The sequence below is a fragment of the Leguminivora glycinivorella genome, chromosome 8 (assembly GCF_023078275.1).
Source record: "Leguminivora glycinivorella isolate SPB_JAAS2020 chromosome 8, LegGlyc_1.1, whole genome shotgun sequence".
Taxonomy (NCBI): Eukaryota; Metazoa; Arthropoda; class Insecta; order Lepidoptera; family Tortricidae; genus Leguminivora; species Leguminivora glycinivorella.
The window spans coordinates 26,677,386-26,694,116 of record NC_062978.1 but is presented as its reverse complement, the minus strand read 5'-3'; positions in this window follow the sequence as shown (position 1 = coordinate 26,694,116).

Here is a 16,731-nt window from a genome sequence, read left to right as displayed (position 1 = left end):
ATCTCTATCAAGTTCGTGCGGTATCCAAACACTGTATTAAATTTGTAGTTTTTTCCCAACTCGTGTAAATGTGTTTCTATGGTGACATGAGAGCAGCCTAACTCGGTAGCAAGAGTACGACTCGTTAGCCTCGGTTCTCCTTCAATTAAGGTTTTTAATTTGGCTACATCAATCTTCACCAGTCGACCAGACTTAGGTTGATCTGATAATGAAAAGTCGCCACTACGAAACCGCTGGAACCATCGTTTCGCCGTGGCCTCAGACACAACTTCAGGAGCAACACGCTGACATATATTACGCACTGCTTCGGCGGCTGAATGGGCAGACTGAAATTCATATAGTAAGCAATGCCTTACATGCACTTTTAATTCGTCCATTTTCTTCCTTATATTAGCTCGGCGACAGCTAGTGAATAACTGACGAGAAACTGTGCGACTCACCCTTTATATACTTTCGACCATAGAAGATTCTAGAAGTCTCTCAAAAATTTTATGTAGAATTCAATCGATCGCTCATTACTTTCTTACCAACCCAATAATAGAAACTTATCCATAAATACGTATTAGGGTTATACCAAAGATAATATGATACCGTATAAAATGAGAGAAAAATATACCTACCACGGAATCATCAAGAAAAAAATGTCGTCTCTCCTTTGGGTTGATAGACGTTCGGTTGACTATAACGATAGGTATTTAGCAATTTTAAAACGTAACAGTTAGTCATATGGGTCAAATAGTTAGAACTGATATTCTAAATCCCATGTCGAGAGATCTGATGGTAATGTGACTACACCTATAGGTATTTATCCAATCTCTTTGTGTGTCACACTGGAAGGGTAGGACAGATGGCACCACTCCGAAGTGTAGAAAAAAACATTGAAAAGTTTATGTAATTTGACATAGATGGCTGGTCTTAGTGCAAGAAATAAAAATATCAATGATGAAAAATTTAAATTGAATACAAACATCTCTGGTGATAAATGATTTGGGATTACAATGACGATTTTCCTTAAGCGGATATAATGCATGTTGTATTTCCTTAAATTGAATCATTGTGGTAAATATATCTGACGTTAGTTCATATTCATTATTAATTCGAGAGAATATTGTAAAATACACTTCGATAATAACTTCACAGTGACAGTTTGTGTAAAACCCCATTCGGTAAAGGAGTTCTGTGTTATAATCATCGAACCAACACTGTAAATAATTTATGTGTAAGTATTTTTGAAGTTAATCATTAACACTAGTATTTCTTATAAACTGACAAAGATACCATAGGTACACTAAAGCGGCGGTCGAGGTGGTGTAGCGGTTTATCACGTCAGCCGCGTTAGCTGGAGACCCGGGTTCGATTCCCGGCTTCGCCACCAATGGGCTTGATCGCTTTTTCTTTAGGTATCTATTTCAGTTTATAATTTTTATATAGTAGTGTTACTACTTAAAAAAATAATAATAATTTGATTTGTTTCCTACATCGCTAGTATTTCTGTTTTGTATTATTTTTGGTTTGTGCAAATTAAGCCCAAATAATGAAGATATAGCAACTTAAGTACTATTGAGTAGAAAGTGCACAGTGGGTTCAATTGTGTTGTGGGCGATGGTCTGTCTAGCATTCGTGTCAACGCAACATCACCGTTTTTGTTCAACCCCTTGTTTACTAAAGACTGGTTACTAAGAATGTCACTGAAACCTGAGAAGTTTAATTTGCCCTGACTACACCCCTTATTGGGTGTAAGCGAGAGCTTATGTTTACTTGCAATCAAAATGTTTGCTTCTGGGTTACAGATTAAAATTACGCGTTAATAAAACAATGCGAATGCATTTGCAACCCCTAAACCAAAAAGTGTATATTTACTATCTGTCGTAAAATAAGTACATATTTTCAGACACGTTAAAAATGCTCCATAGACAGATCATCATTTTGTGGATGTTTGTAACCAACTCACTAACGAATGGATTTCCGGACACATCGACGATCTCACCAAAAACAACACGAGAACCTGGACTAATAACAGTTACTGAGTTGCCAGTACCTTTGATGGATGCCAGTACTATAAATACTACGATGGACTTTATTAAAACAATGACAGACAATTATACTACGAATGATTCTGCAACTACAGACACGCCTACATTGCTAACAAGCACCACTGAGAATAGCAGTGAAACTACAATTCCTAGCCCTTTATCCAAAAACAATATAAATTTAACTAGAGAAAATACAGAAGCTTCTACTGTAACGTTAATTCAATTCAATTCAATTCAATTTATTTAATAAAATATAAAAATGTAACATTACAGGAGACCTAAATCATTACATTTCTTAAAGTACATACAGCTTATTTGACAAAATAACATTAATGATAAATACATTTAAATAGAATTCAGTACGACGAACATGTAAAATAATAATAATAAAAATAAAATAAAAGCACAGTAAATTAATATTAGGTCAGACTTTCGCATATCTTCAAACATTCACTCTCAACAACCGTCCAGCCATCCGCAAACACATCACATGAGTGCTGCACAGCACCGAGCTTATTGAGCGCGTTCATCGCTCGGCAAACTGGTGAGTTGCGCCGCGAGACCGTGCGAGCGGGAGGGACCGCGAAGAGGCGCAGCGCAGGCGGTCGGCGCGGAACCGTGCGCGCCCGTCCGGGACGAATAGGCGGCATGCCTCACCAACTAACTCAGGGCAGTCAAGACGACCTCGCAGGATACGGAGGACTGTCACCAGCTGGTCGAACAGTCTCCGTGTCGCCAGTGCGTTATATCCCAGCGTGCCCTGTAAGTAAGCTGTCGGATACATGAAAGGGTAGTATCCGTACAATTTCTTATAGAGAGTACGCAAAAAACACTTCTGAACCTTCTCGATCATCAATGCATAGGTTGTTTCGTATGGATTCCATACACACGCACTTGCTTCCAGTTTGGATCGTACAAGAGCAGTGTAAAGAATTTTAAACACTCCTACATGCGTAAACTCTTTGCAGTTGCGTGTAACAAACCCCAGGCGCTTGAAACCTTCCGTCACCAAAGATCGTATGTGGTCATGGAACGTAAGCCCAGGATCAAATACCACACCCAAGTCCTTCATAGAATGAGTGCGGGAGAGCGGCTCGCTATCAATGAAATAGGTCGCGGGTATTTCCTGCCTAGCTCGGGTGAAACTCATAATGTAACACTTGGCTACATTAAGAGAGAGGCGGTTTTTAACACTCCATCGATGTATCGCATCCAGGTTACGTTGCATGTCCCGGCAGTCTATCGGGTCTCTGATATTTACCATAACTTTTATGTCATCAGCATATAACAGCAGTTTACCAGAGACCAGACAGCCAGCCAGATCATTTACCATTATGGTAAAGAGAAAGGGGCCTAGCAAGGATCCTTGGCTAACACCTGATCTCGTAGGATACAGGTCAGAGTCGAAACAACCTAGCCGAACGAATTGTTTACGATCCTTCAGGTAGCTAGCAAACAGTTTTAGGAGTGATGGGTCGAAGCCCACCACTGACAGCTTCTCTAGGAGGATATCATTGTCGACTTGGTCAAACGCCTTCCTGAAATCAAGGTATGCAACATCAACTTGGCATCCTTCATCCAGTTTTTCCGAGACGTGGTTTACGAGACTGAGCAGGTTTGTATTGACGGAGCGCCCTTTCCTGAACCCATGCTGCGCATCATTTAAATAAGGGTCAACTAAGGTGTACAATTTCGAGTGTAGGACACTCTCGAACACCTTAGCAAAAGAGCTCAGAATGGCAATGGGACGATAATTTTCGGCTCGCGACTTTTCACCTGACTTTCGAATCGGTGTCACTCTTGAGGTTTTCCAACTAAGAGGGTAGGTGCCAGACTTAAGCGCCAGATTGAACACGTGGGCTAGAAGACTCGCAAATTAAATCTCAGTACAATGAGAACTACAGAAGAGTTTGCCTCCAATTTGACTTGTTCCAATGCTGCGTACTGCGACCTATATTCTACTTCTACTGCGGATACAAAAATATCTCCATCTATAGAATACACTACAGATACTGGAATAGGATCAACTTTGGCTACAGGATACATTTCTACCACAGAGATTGAGGAGGTAATACCAACTACAGACGGCATAATTGGTATTAAAACTTCGCCAAAAATGACTACAGATCCTAGTACCATAAAAACTAATAGAATACCTACTCCAGATATATCAGTACTGAAGACCTACAAACACACTATGTAACTGGTTCTACAGATGTTACGGGTTTAACTTCCGCATTAAATTCCAATTTGATACGAGCCCCAATGCAAATGATATCGTCTAGTATGAAAAAAATATTATGTCCTAACTTCGACCTCAAAATTCAGGATGAATTAGATGATTAGTAGAACATGTAACATAAAAACAAGAGAGCTTATAATGCATATTTTATTTATTCAAAACATAAATTAACAATTTTCCTCACTAGTAAACAAAAAAACATAATTTCACCAAATGTAACACTCGCAAAAATGTTCGTCTTCAGCGTAGCCGATGCAGAAAAGAACAACTACCACTTGGTGGCGTCACCTTTTGCATCTAAAACGGCCTTAATTCTGAGCGGCATTGTATCTACCAACTGTCTATACTCCTCAGGGGTTATTCCATTCCAGACACCCACAAGTTTCTCCTTAAAATCAGCTTTGGATTTAGAAGGATCTTTTCGCAACTTTTTCTTCATTTACCACTACAAAGTTTTTATGGGAGACAAGTCTGGACTGCTGGATGGCCATGATATGGTAGGAATTTGTTTTTGTTTCAGCCACTCCATCGTTGTCTTGCCAGTATGACATAAGGCACCATCTTGTTGAAAAGTAAATCCATTTATATACTTGAACTTTCTTATAGACGGTAGTGAACTCTATTCCAAGATGCTTTTGTATTTCTCTGCATTGACGGTTCCATCTATAAATTGCAGACATCCCACACCCTGTGCCGACATACAGCCCCAAATCATTTAAAGATGCTGGAAACTACACCTTGCGTTCAAGACAGTCTTTGTGAAATGCATCTCCTTTTTCTTGAATGACTTTACTTCGTTCATCGCCAACTATGACCTCAAATTTGGATTTGTCGCTCCATATTATTTTTCGCCACTGATCGGCAGTCCAGTTTCTGTACTTTTGTACAAATTTCAACCTGTTAGTTTTCTGCTTTTGAGTAAGTAATGGTTTCTGTTTAGCGGTGTGAAAACCGAAGCCCATTATTTTCATTACTGTCTTTCAGGTATCGACTGAAATGTTTATTTTGATCGCGTCATGCCATAGTTAGGTAAGTTCTCCTGCTCTTGCATGACGATTTTTCCTGATGATGCTCCTCAAAATCCTGTTTTCTCTTTGGCAGTTATTCTTCGACGGCCAGATTTATTTAAACAGGAGACGGTTCCGTGTTTTAGTTGATGCTGGATGATTGTATGCGCCGTAGATCTTGGCAAAAAAGGTCTTTGGATATTTTGGAACGTAGATTTGCCGCTATTGTTACTGGAAATTATAATTTTCCTCACTGATTCAGGCACCGACTTACCTCTTGCTATTTTGGTATAAAAATGTTGTAGAATAATTATATTTTTTACAGAATTTACCTTTTTATGTAGCCGTATATCATATCAGACGACTTATAATATTATTAATTCAATTTAAAATATTATTGTATAATATAAATCTTACTAAACTATTTTTATTTAAAATAGACGACCTATTATGCCTCAAATATGAACTAGGCGTATTTTTTTGCTTTAGATATGTTATTTTTATGATATGATTATATTTAAACATATAACATTAGGGCATTTTGTACGGCGCAAGATTAAACTAGTTTTAATGGCTTAGTGTGTCGTGTATTCCATTTATCATCAAAGTCAATCTGGGTTTAAACACCAGTTTCGGAAATAAATATCGCACGTTGAAGTGTGACTAGACGATATCATTTGCATTGGGGCTCGTAGTCGTCTCTCCTTTGGGTTGATAGACGTTTGGTTGACTATAACGATAGGTATTTAGCAATTTTAAAACGTAACAGTTAGGCATATGGGTCAAATAGTTAGAACTGATATTCTAAATCCCATGTCGAGAGATCTGATGGTAATGTGACTACACCTATAGGTATTTATCCAATCTCTTTGTGTGTCACACTGGAAGGGTAGGACAGATGGCACCACTCCGAAGTGTAGAAAAAAACATTGAAAAGTTTATGTAATTTGACATAGATGGCTGGTCTTAGTGCAAGAAATAAAAATATCAATGATGAAAAATTTAAATTTAATACAAACATCTCTGGTGATAAATGATTTGGGATTACAATGACGATTTTCCTTAAGCGGATATAATGCATGTTGTATTTCCTTAAATTGAATCATTGTGGTAAATATATCTGACGTTAGTTCATATTCATTATTAATTCGAGAGAATATTGTAAAATACACTTCGATAATAACTTCACAGTGACAGTTTGTGTAAAACCCCATTCGGTAAAGGAGTTCTGTGTTATAATCATCGAACCAATACTGTAAATAATTTATGTGTAAGTATTTTTGAAGTTAATCATTAACACTAGTATTTCTTATAAACTGACAAAGATACCATAGGTACACTAAAGCGGCGGTCGAGGTGGTGTAGCGGTTTATCACGTCAGCCGCGTTAGCTGGAGACCCGGGTTCGATTCCCGGCTTCGCCACCAATGGGCTTGATCGCTTTTTCTTTAGGTATATATTTCAGTTTATAATAGCTAGGTCCCTTTGAAATAATTATTTTTTAAGCATATTTTAAGTATTAATTAGTATTTAAAGCGTGAAATTAGTATATTTAACATTAAGTTTTGTATAAATATAAGTAGTGAAGTGCTTTAGTGACGTTTACAAGTGTCTTTGATGTCTCAGGTTTGTAGCCGTTATAGGTTATAAATTTGAAATATCTGTTCGCCTTTGTACACTTTCTGAGTCTTATTATCACTAGTTAGTACCGATTGTGTTTCTTTTTCAGTGTTAATCATTGTACAAGGCTAGAACAAGTGTAGGCATAGTGAAACGTCACTATTTCATGTAAGTAACCGCTGAGCTTGAGTAGGCAATTCCTTGCTTTGTTTTGTTTTTAATTCTTTTAAAAACCCATTTACAATGCAAACACGCAGAGCAGCTGCCGCCGCTGCAGCAGCGGCTCTCCAGCAGGAGCCTGAGAAGTGTGATAAGCTCCAACTTACCTTGCTGGAATTAAAACAATCCAAGGAGTTTAGTGCTCAATTGCTCAGTGAAAGAGAAGACAGTGAGAAGGAGCTATTATTGATAATTGATAAAAACGATAAGTTAAAAAAGGAACTGTGTACACTAGAGAGTGATTTTAATAATGTAAACTCGGAGCGGGCCCGGCTTCAGGAGACGGTTGACAGGTTTATGGAGTGTAATGCTGCATATGAACAGGCCCTGAAAGACATCGACTCATTGGAGAGAGCACTGCACGACGCCCACGAACACATCTACGAGCTACGGGAGGCCCAAAACCAAGCAGCTGCGGCACACACTCAGACCTTGTTCGAGGAACTGGTCCGGCCTGCATCTCAGTTGGTTACCGCAGCAATTGAAAACCCTTCAGTAACTACAGACTTAACCAATGATGCCACTACACCAAGGTTAGTAAATTGCAGCGGAAACAAACTAAAGAAGTATATAAAATTAAATAAACTGATCAAAAAAAAATCAAAAGATGTCAAAAATTAATAAATTGTTTTTTAAAAAATTGAGATTTTGTAAAGTTAATATAAGTTTAGTAGATAAGTTAGATTTGTATACAGCTCAGTTAGAACACTAGGGGATTCAATAAAATCTTTAGATGTGATAAATGAGAGTTCAAAAAAGTTATTAGTGAATATTCTTTAGCCATGGATGATTTAATATCCCAGATTAAGCATAATTCAGAGCGGTTTGAGTCATTGACAAATGCCCAGGCATGTGCATGTAAGCAAGTGACTGGAGATTTGTCGACCAGTGCGCTTGACCCAAGCCTGTGTGACAGTTTACCGCAGGGGCAAATGAATGATAATGGCCCCTTCCACACTTCACAACAAAGCACACCTAAACCTAATGTTGTTATGTACTGTGATGAGATTGGGAGCAATATGAGCTCATTTTTAAATTTTTACTTAAAGGGACTTAGTACAATCAATAACTGTCTGCCTCATAGTAGCTTTGAAAATATCATTAAACAAATTTTAAACGACAGTAATATCAATAGTAAGACAACACTGCTTATCTTTATGGGGAATAGGGGTAATGTAAACAAAAATAATTTAGTAAAATATTATGAACAATTAAACTCATTGGCAGTGCATGAAATTATTTTCTTTACATTCCCCTATTGTAACCAGATGTCAGAGGCAGAAAAAAAAAGAAAATAACACTAGACATAAGTTGAATGTAGCTTTATATAATCTTTGTACATATAGTAGTAAGGTTAGCATAATTGACACTAACAAATTTGTTAGTAAATACCATATACCTATGGTGTTTTTGACTAAAGGTAAATGTTACCTTTCAAATTATTATAAAAGACAAATAGCTTTATCGCTATCCTATTTATTTGACATTTCTGCCAAGAATTTGGCAGACAACTCTGCTCCTATTGAGCAGCAAAGTATGAACTTGGAATTGGTTCCAGTCATAACCAATGATTTAAACTAGCTTCTAAGACAAAAGATTCTGTCTCTGGCAATTTAATTTTAAGTAACTATAAGAATCAATACTGTGAGCAGGGAAAGTATATCCACCTGGTGCATCAAAATATTCAATGTATTAGAGGAAAAGATTTACAAATTGAACTATTCATGAACGAATTTTATGTAGACATTTTATGCATTACTGAACACTGGTTAAAAAACAATGAATTAATGCCTCAATTTAATAATCACCAGGTGGCAAGTTCGTTCACCAGACATAGTTCCATACATGGTGGGTCGTTAATTATAATAAATAGCCAGTTAAAATTTAAGGAACGTAAGGATATTGTTTCCATGTCTGTTGAACGGACTATAGAACTTAGTGCTGTAGAATTGGAGCAATTTATTGTTGTCTGTGTGTATAGGCCGCCATTAAGTAATTTTGAAACTTTTGAAAAAATTATGGAATCTGTGCTACTTAAAATATCATCTTCTAGTAAAAAAATACTTATATGCGGCGACTTTAATGTAAATATCTTGGAAAATTCAACAATAAGTATCAGATTGTTGAATCTTTTCAAATCATGTAATCTCAATCATATTTTTATGGAGCCTACTAGAGTGACTGCCACTAGTGCCACCTGTATAGATAATATTTTCACTGATATTTTTCCTACTACTAAAGATGTAATTAGCAACTTAGAATCAGACCATTTAGGCCAATTGATAGTATTTGAGACATTAAGGAAAAATACTTTGAGAAAACAAATAACTTTTGTACCAGTAACCTCCGACCGCGTGGAACGAATGAAGCAAAGTTTGGTTCAGGCGCTACCCTCCCTGTCTTCCGATATGAGTCCTAATAGTATGTATAATTCATTCTTTCACACTTTTCTGCAACATTATAATGCAATATTTACTTCAAAATCGGTCGTAGTTAGTGGTGCATCAGTTTTTAGTGAGTGGGCTACTGCAGAGTTACATCAACGAAGACGTGCATTGTATGCCTTGTATGAAGAACGGCGGTTTAATACGAGTGATGAATTTAAAGAACATGTTAAGCAATATTCGAAGAAGTTCAAGATAGATTGTCATATCGCTAAGCGAAATTATCTTAGTAATAAAATAAAAAAAACCGGCCAAGAGCGTGTCGGGCCACGCTCAGTGTAGAGTTCCGTAGTTTTCCGTATTTTTCTCAAAAACTACTGAACCTATCAAGTTCAAAACAATTTTCCTAGAAAGTTTTTATAAAGTTCTACTTTTGTGATTTTTTTCATATTTTTTAAACGTATGGTTCAAAAGTTAGAGGGGGGGGACGCACTTTTTTTCCTTTAGGAGCGATTATTTCCGAAAATATTAATATTATCAAAAAACGATCTTAGTAAACCCTTATTCATTTTTAAATACCTATCCAACAATATATCACACGTTGGGGTTGGAATGAAAAAAAATATCAGCCCCCACTTTACATGTAGGGGGGGTACCCTAATAAAACATTTTTTTCTATTTTTTATTTTTGCACTTTGTTGGCGTGATTGATATACATATTGATACCAAATTTCAGCTTTCTAGTGCTTACGGTTACTGAGATTATCCGCGGACGGACGGACGGACGGACGGACGGACGGACGGACGGACGGACGGACGGACAGACAGACATGGCGAAACTATAAGGGTTCCTAGTTGACTACGGAACCCTAAAAATAGCTCTGACATTATTAAAGCAACGTGGAAAGTAATTAATGTGGAAACTGGTCGCTCGAAACACGCAGTAAAAGATATTAAACTGAATATTGATAACAAAATTATAGATTCCAATTTTGAAGTAGCAACAGAGTTCGAAAAATTTTTCACCGAGATACCAGCATTCACAACTAAGGATTTAAATTCATAACCCTTATCTGCCGTCACATTATTAGAGGAAAACGTTCCTGAGTGTTGTAGAGACCTTTATTTTGAACATGTTTGTACCTCAGATATAGTAAAGGCATTTAAATCAATTAATGTCAAAAAAACTAGTGACCTCTGGGGGGTCTCCGTCCATGCCGTAAAATCCTTAGTTGAGGTTGTAGCGCCTGACTTAGCAGTTATATTCAACAACAGTGTTGACTGCGGCGAGTTTCCTGATCTAATGAAACATATTTTTATGGAGCCTACTAGAGTGACTGCCACTAGTGCCACCTGTATAGATAATATTTTCACTGATATTTTTCCTACTACTAAAGATGTAATTAGCAACTTAGAATCAGACCATTTAGGCCAATTGATAGTATTTGAGACATTAAGGAAAAATACTTTGAGAAAACAAATAACTTTTGTACCAGTAACCTCCGACCGCGTGGAACGAATGAAGCAAAGTTTGGTTCAGGCGCTACCCTCCCTGTCTTCCGATATGAGTCCTAATAGTATGTATAATTCATTCTTTCACACTTTTCTGCAACATTATAATGCAATATTTACTTCAAAATCGGTCGTAGTTAGTGGTGCATCAGTTTTTAGTGAGTGGGCTACTGCAGAGTTACATCAACGAAGACGTGCATTGTATGCCTTGTATGAAGAACGGCGGTTTAATACGAGTGATGAATTTAAAGAACATGTTAAGCAATATTCGAAGAAGTTCAAGATAGATTGTCATATCGCTAAGCGAAATTATCTTAGTAATAAAATAAAAAAAACCGGCCAAGAGCGTGTCGGGCCACGCTCAGTGTAGAGTTCCGTAGTTTTCCGTATTTTTCTCAAAAACTACTGAACCTATCAAGTTCAAAACAATTTTCCTAGAAAGTTTTTATAAAGTTCTACTTTTGTGATTTTTTTCATATTTTTTAAACGTATGGTTCAAAAGTTAGAGGGGGGACGCACTTTTTTTTTCCTTTAGGAGCGATTATTTCCGAAAATATTAATATTATCAAAAAACGATCTTAGTAAACCCTTATTCATTTTTAAATACCTATCCAACAATATATCACACGTTGGGGTTGGAATGAAAAAAAATATCAGCCCCCACTTTACATGTAGGGGGGGTACCCTAATAAAACATTTTTTTCTATTTTTTATTTTTGCACTTTGTTGGCGTGATTGATATACATATTGATACCAAATTTCAGCTTTCTAGTGCTTACGGTTACTGAGATTATCCGCGGACGGACGGACGGACGGACGGACGGACGGACGGACGGACGGACGGACGGACGGACAGACAGACATGGCGAAACTATAAGGGTTCCTAGTTGACTACGGAACCCTAAAAATAGCTCTGACATTATTAAAGCAACGTGGAAAGTAATTAATGTGGAAACTGGTCGCTCGAAACACGCAGTAAAAGATATTAAACTGAATATTGATAACAAAATTATAGATTCCAATTTTGAAGTAGCAACAGAGTTCGAAAAATTTTTCACCGAGATACCAGCATTCACAACTAAGGATTTAAATTCATCACCCTTATCTGCCGTCACATTATTAGAGGAAAACGTTCCTGAGTGTTGTAGAGACCTTTATTTTGAACATGTTTGTACCTCAGATATAGTAAAGGCATTTAAATCAATTAATGTCAAAAAAACTAGTGACCTCTGGGGGTCTCCGTCCATGCCGTAAAATCCTTAGTTGAGGTTGTAGCGCCTGACTTAGCAGTTATATTCAACAACAGTGTTGACTGCGGCGAGTTTCCTGATCTAATGAAACATAGCAAAATAACTCCTTTATTTAAATCCGGCAGCCACTCTGACCCCACTAACTTTAGACCAATATCTGTGCTGCCAACTTTCAGTAAAATATTTGAAAAATTAGTTCTTTCTCAATTAGTACGACATTTTAACGTTAATAATTTAATGCATAATAAGCAATTTGGCTTCACACGGGGTCGCTCGACAACCGATGCTGGTGTTGAGCTAATTAAGCATATTTTCGATGCCTGGGAGGAGTCACAAGATGCTTTAGGTATCTTTTGTGATTTATCTAAGGCCTTCGACTGTGTTTGTCATGAAACATTGATCAGGAAACTACATTATTATGGAGTCAGAGGATCAGCACTAGATTTACTCAAGTCCTACTTAAATGGTAGAATACAAAGGGTAGATGTCAATGGACAGAGATCAACTGGGTCATTGGTCTCTATGGGTGTACCACAGGGATCAATATTGGGGCCTTTCCTGTTCCTTATCTACATAAATGACTTGCCATTCCTTGTAAAGACCCACCATGATATAGTATTGTTTGCAGACGACACCTCACTTATTTTCAAACTCAAACGACAGCAACAAGCTCACAGTGATGTAAACAATGCTATCTCTAAAGTAGTGAACTGGTTCAATGCTAATAATTTATTATTAAATGAAAAAAAGACTAAATGTATTAAGTTTGTCACTAATAGTAACGTAAGGAATGAGCAAACAAGTGTCGTTGTGAAGGATGAGGAATTAGAACTGGTAGATAGTACAGTTTTTCTTGGTATAACTTTAGATTCTAAACTTCAGTGGGGTCCCCATATTGTTAACCTCTCGAATAGACTTAGTTCTGCAGCTTTTGCAGTGAGCAAGATCCGTCAGTTAACAGACGTGAAAACAGCTCGATTAGTTTATTTTAGTTACTTTCACAGCATTATGTCATATGGTATTTTACTTTGGGGCAGTACTTCAGAGATAAATACCATATTTATTCTGCAGAAGAGGGCTATTCGAGCAATATATAAAATGAACCATAGAGACTCACTTAGAGATAAATTTAAGGACATTAATATAATGACAGTGCATTGTCAATATATTTATGAGAATATTATGTATGTACATAAAAACATTTGTAATTTTAAGAAAAACTGTGATGTACATAATATAAATACTAGAAATAAACATAAACTCGCGGTGCCCTTCACACGGCTCTGTAAAATTAAAAAATCATTCATGGGTAATTGTGTTCGATTTTATAATAAACTTCCGAATCATATTACTGACTTGTCAATTAATAAATTTAAGAATCATGTAAAGCGTGTACTCATTTCCAAAGCTTATTATACAACACAAGACTACATGAATGATAAAACAACGTGGGATTAATTGTTATTCGAAATGGTTTCTTATTTTTACGTTTATTATTATTATTATTGTTGATGAAATTAATATTGTATTTTTTTGGACATTGGATTTTTCCTAGAAATATTCTAGACATGTATTTTTATATATACATATACCTAATTATATATTTTTTGTTTAACGATTATTTTTATATGAAATTGTATATTGTAGACTCAATATTATTATGAACAATAATTTACAACAATAAATTGCTCTGATAATTAGGTTAGATTAAGATCATAATATATATGTAATGAACTATTCATAAGAGCTTGTAACTAGGCCTACATGAATAAAGATATTTTGAATTAGAATTTGAATTTAATTTTTATATAGTAGTGTTACTACTTAAAAAAATAATAATAATTTGATTTGTTTCCTACATCGCTAGTATTTCTGTTTTGTATTATTTTTGGTTTGTGCAAATTAAGCCCAAATAATGAAGATATAGCAACTTAAGTACTATTGAGTAGAAAGTGCACAGTGGGTTCAATTGTGTTGTGGGCGATGGTCTGTCTAGCATTCGTGTCAACGCAACATCACCGTTTTTGTTCAACCCCTTGTTTACTAAAGACTGGTTACTAAGAATGTCACTGAAACCTGAGAAGTTTAATTTGCCCTGACTACACCCCTTATTGGGTGTAAGCGAGAGCTTATGTTTACTTGCAATCAAAATGTTTGCTTTTGGGTTACAGATTAAAATTACGCGTTAATAAAACAATGCGAATGCATTTGCAACCCCTAAACCAAAAAGTGTCTATTTACTATCTGTCGTAAAATAAGTACATATTTTCAGACACGTTAAAAATGCTCCATAGACAGATCATCATTTTGTGGATGTTTGTAACCAACTCACTAACGAATGGATTTCCGGACACATCGACGATCTCACCAAAAACAACACGAGAACCTGGACTAATAACAGTTACTGAGTTGCCAGTACCTTTGATGGATGCCAGTACTATAAATACTACGATGGACTTTATTAAAACAATGACAGACAATACTACGAATGATTCTGCAACTACAGACACGCCTACATTGCTAACAAGCACCACTGAGAATAGCAGTGAAACTACAATTCCTAGCCCTTTATCCAAAAACAATACAAATTTAACTAGAGAAAATACAGAAGCTTCTACTGTAACGTTAAATCTCAGTACAATGAGAACTACAGAAGAGTTTGCCTCCAATTTGACTTGTTCCAATGCTGCGTACTGCGACCTATATTCTACTTCTACTGCGGATACAAAAATATCTCCATCTATAGAATACACTACAGATACTGGAATAGGATCAACTTTGGCTACAGGATACATTTCTACCACAGAGATTGAGGAGGTAATACCAACTACAGACGGCATAATTGGTATTAAAACTTCGCCAACAATGACTACAGATCCTAGTACCATAAAAACTAATAGAATACCTACTCCAGATATCAGTACTGAAGACCTACAAACACACTATGTAACTGGTTCTACAGATGTTACGGGTTTAACTTCCGCATTAAATTCCAATTTGACAAAGAATAATGAATCAACTACTACTTTAGCCGCTAGCACGGTTGAAAGTAAATTTAGATACTCAACTGCTAATACATGGATTTTAAGTACAGATTTATAGCACGACAGAAACTTCCAATACCTCGAAAATGGCTATCAAAAACGTTACGGATGTGACAACTCTTTCTAATGATTCAAACATGACACATACTATCCCAAATTCCAGTACCAGTTCGCCAAGTGTTACTGCTTACAATACTAAGAGTACTCCAACTACCACTTATAGTATTGAAGGATCTACAAGCATGTCTCCTACTGACATCATCACAATTGGGACTTCAAAATCATCTAAAGTGATTGACTTGAGGACAACCAAAATGTCAAAATCTCCAAATTTCGGAGCTACAAATTTTGAAACCACTGAAAGTGTGAAAGGATCTACAGCGGATGATTTTAGTTCAATAGAGACAATAAATCCATCAAATCCAACTCTAGACTCAATAACAACGATAACTAACGAAAAAGCTACAACTCTATCTGCAAATTTAAACACAACAAATAATACGGCGACAAATTTAACGATATCTATAAAACAACTGACAGCAAGGTTGACGTCGAACATAATATTAGTAGCATTAATATCATGCATAACTATACTGCTGTTATTATCTATATTCATATACAGACAGAATCCGACGGCGTGTTGGATCTAAACATTATGACTTAGAAGATGATATTAAACTAGACTCATTCAACTTATACTGCAGTTCTAATACACGTGACACAAATAATGTTTCTGGTAACTTTGGAACTGACGTGCCAATCAGCATACTAAAAAGGATATCAAGGCCACAGTATCTAGACTCGCTAGAACCCTTTGAATGATGATTTTTATTTATACTTGTAGTTAAAGTACATTTTTGAGTTTGAAAACATATTAAGACACAAACATAAGCCTGCTGCAAAGAATCTACGTCAAGATTTGTCTGCTCATTAATTCCTTGAATTATAAAAAGTACGTTCGGCATGGTTCAAGGAAAGGGTCGCTAAGAAGTAGACTGGACCACCTGGTCATATGCAAGATCTTTTGGGGCAACACGTAATATATTTTTCCCCTCACTAGCTCAGAAACACGTGTTTTGTCCTTTAATAGCAGCGGGTAAAAACGCATTTTATCCACTAGTGGGTAATGTAATTTGACCTTGAATAAAGTCAAATTAACTGCTTTAAAATTGATAAAAGTAGGTGAATCTAGTAATAAAGATGATTTACCACCTGTGGAACTACTGGAAGCAGTGATAAACGCATTTTTTGCGTTGTAGTTTCCTCGCTATTAGTGAGGGGAAAAGTTTTGTGTTACACTCGGGTGCAAATGTATTTTAGTTCTCGTGTGTTAAAAAACTTGCAAGTTCAGGATTTTATTCTCGAACCACTCGCTTCGCTCGTGGTTCAACTATAGAATCCTTTCACTTGCTCGTTTTTCT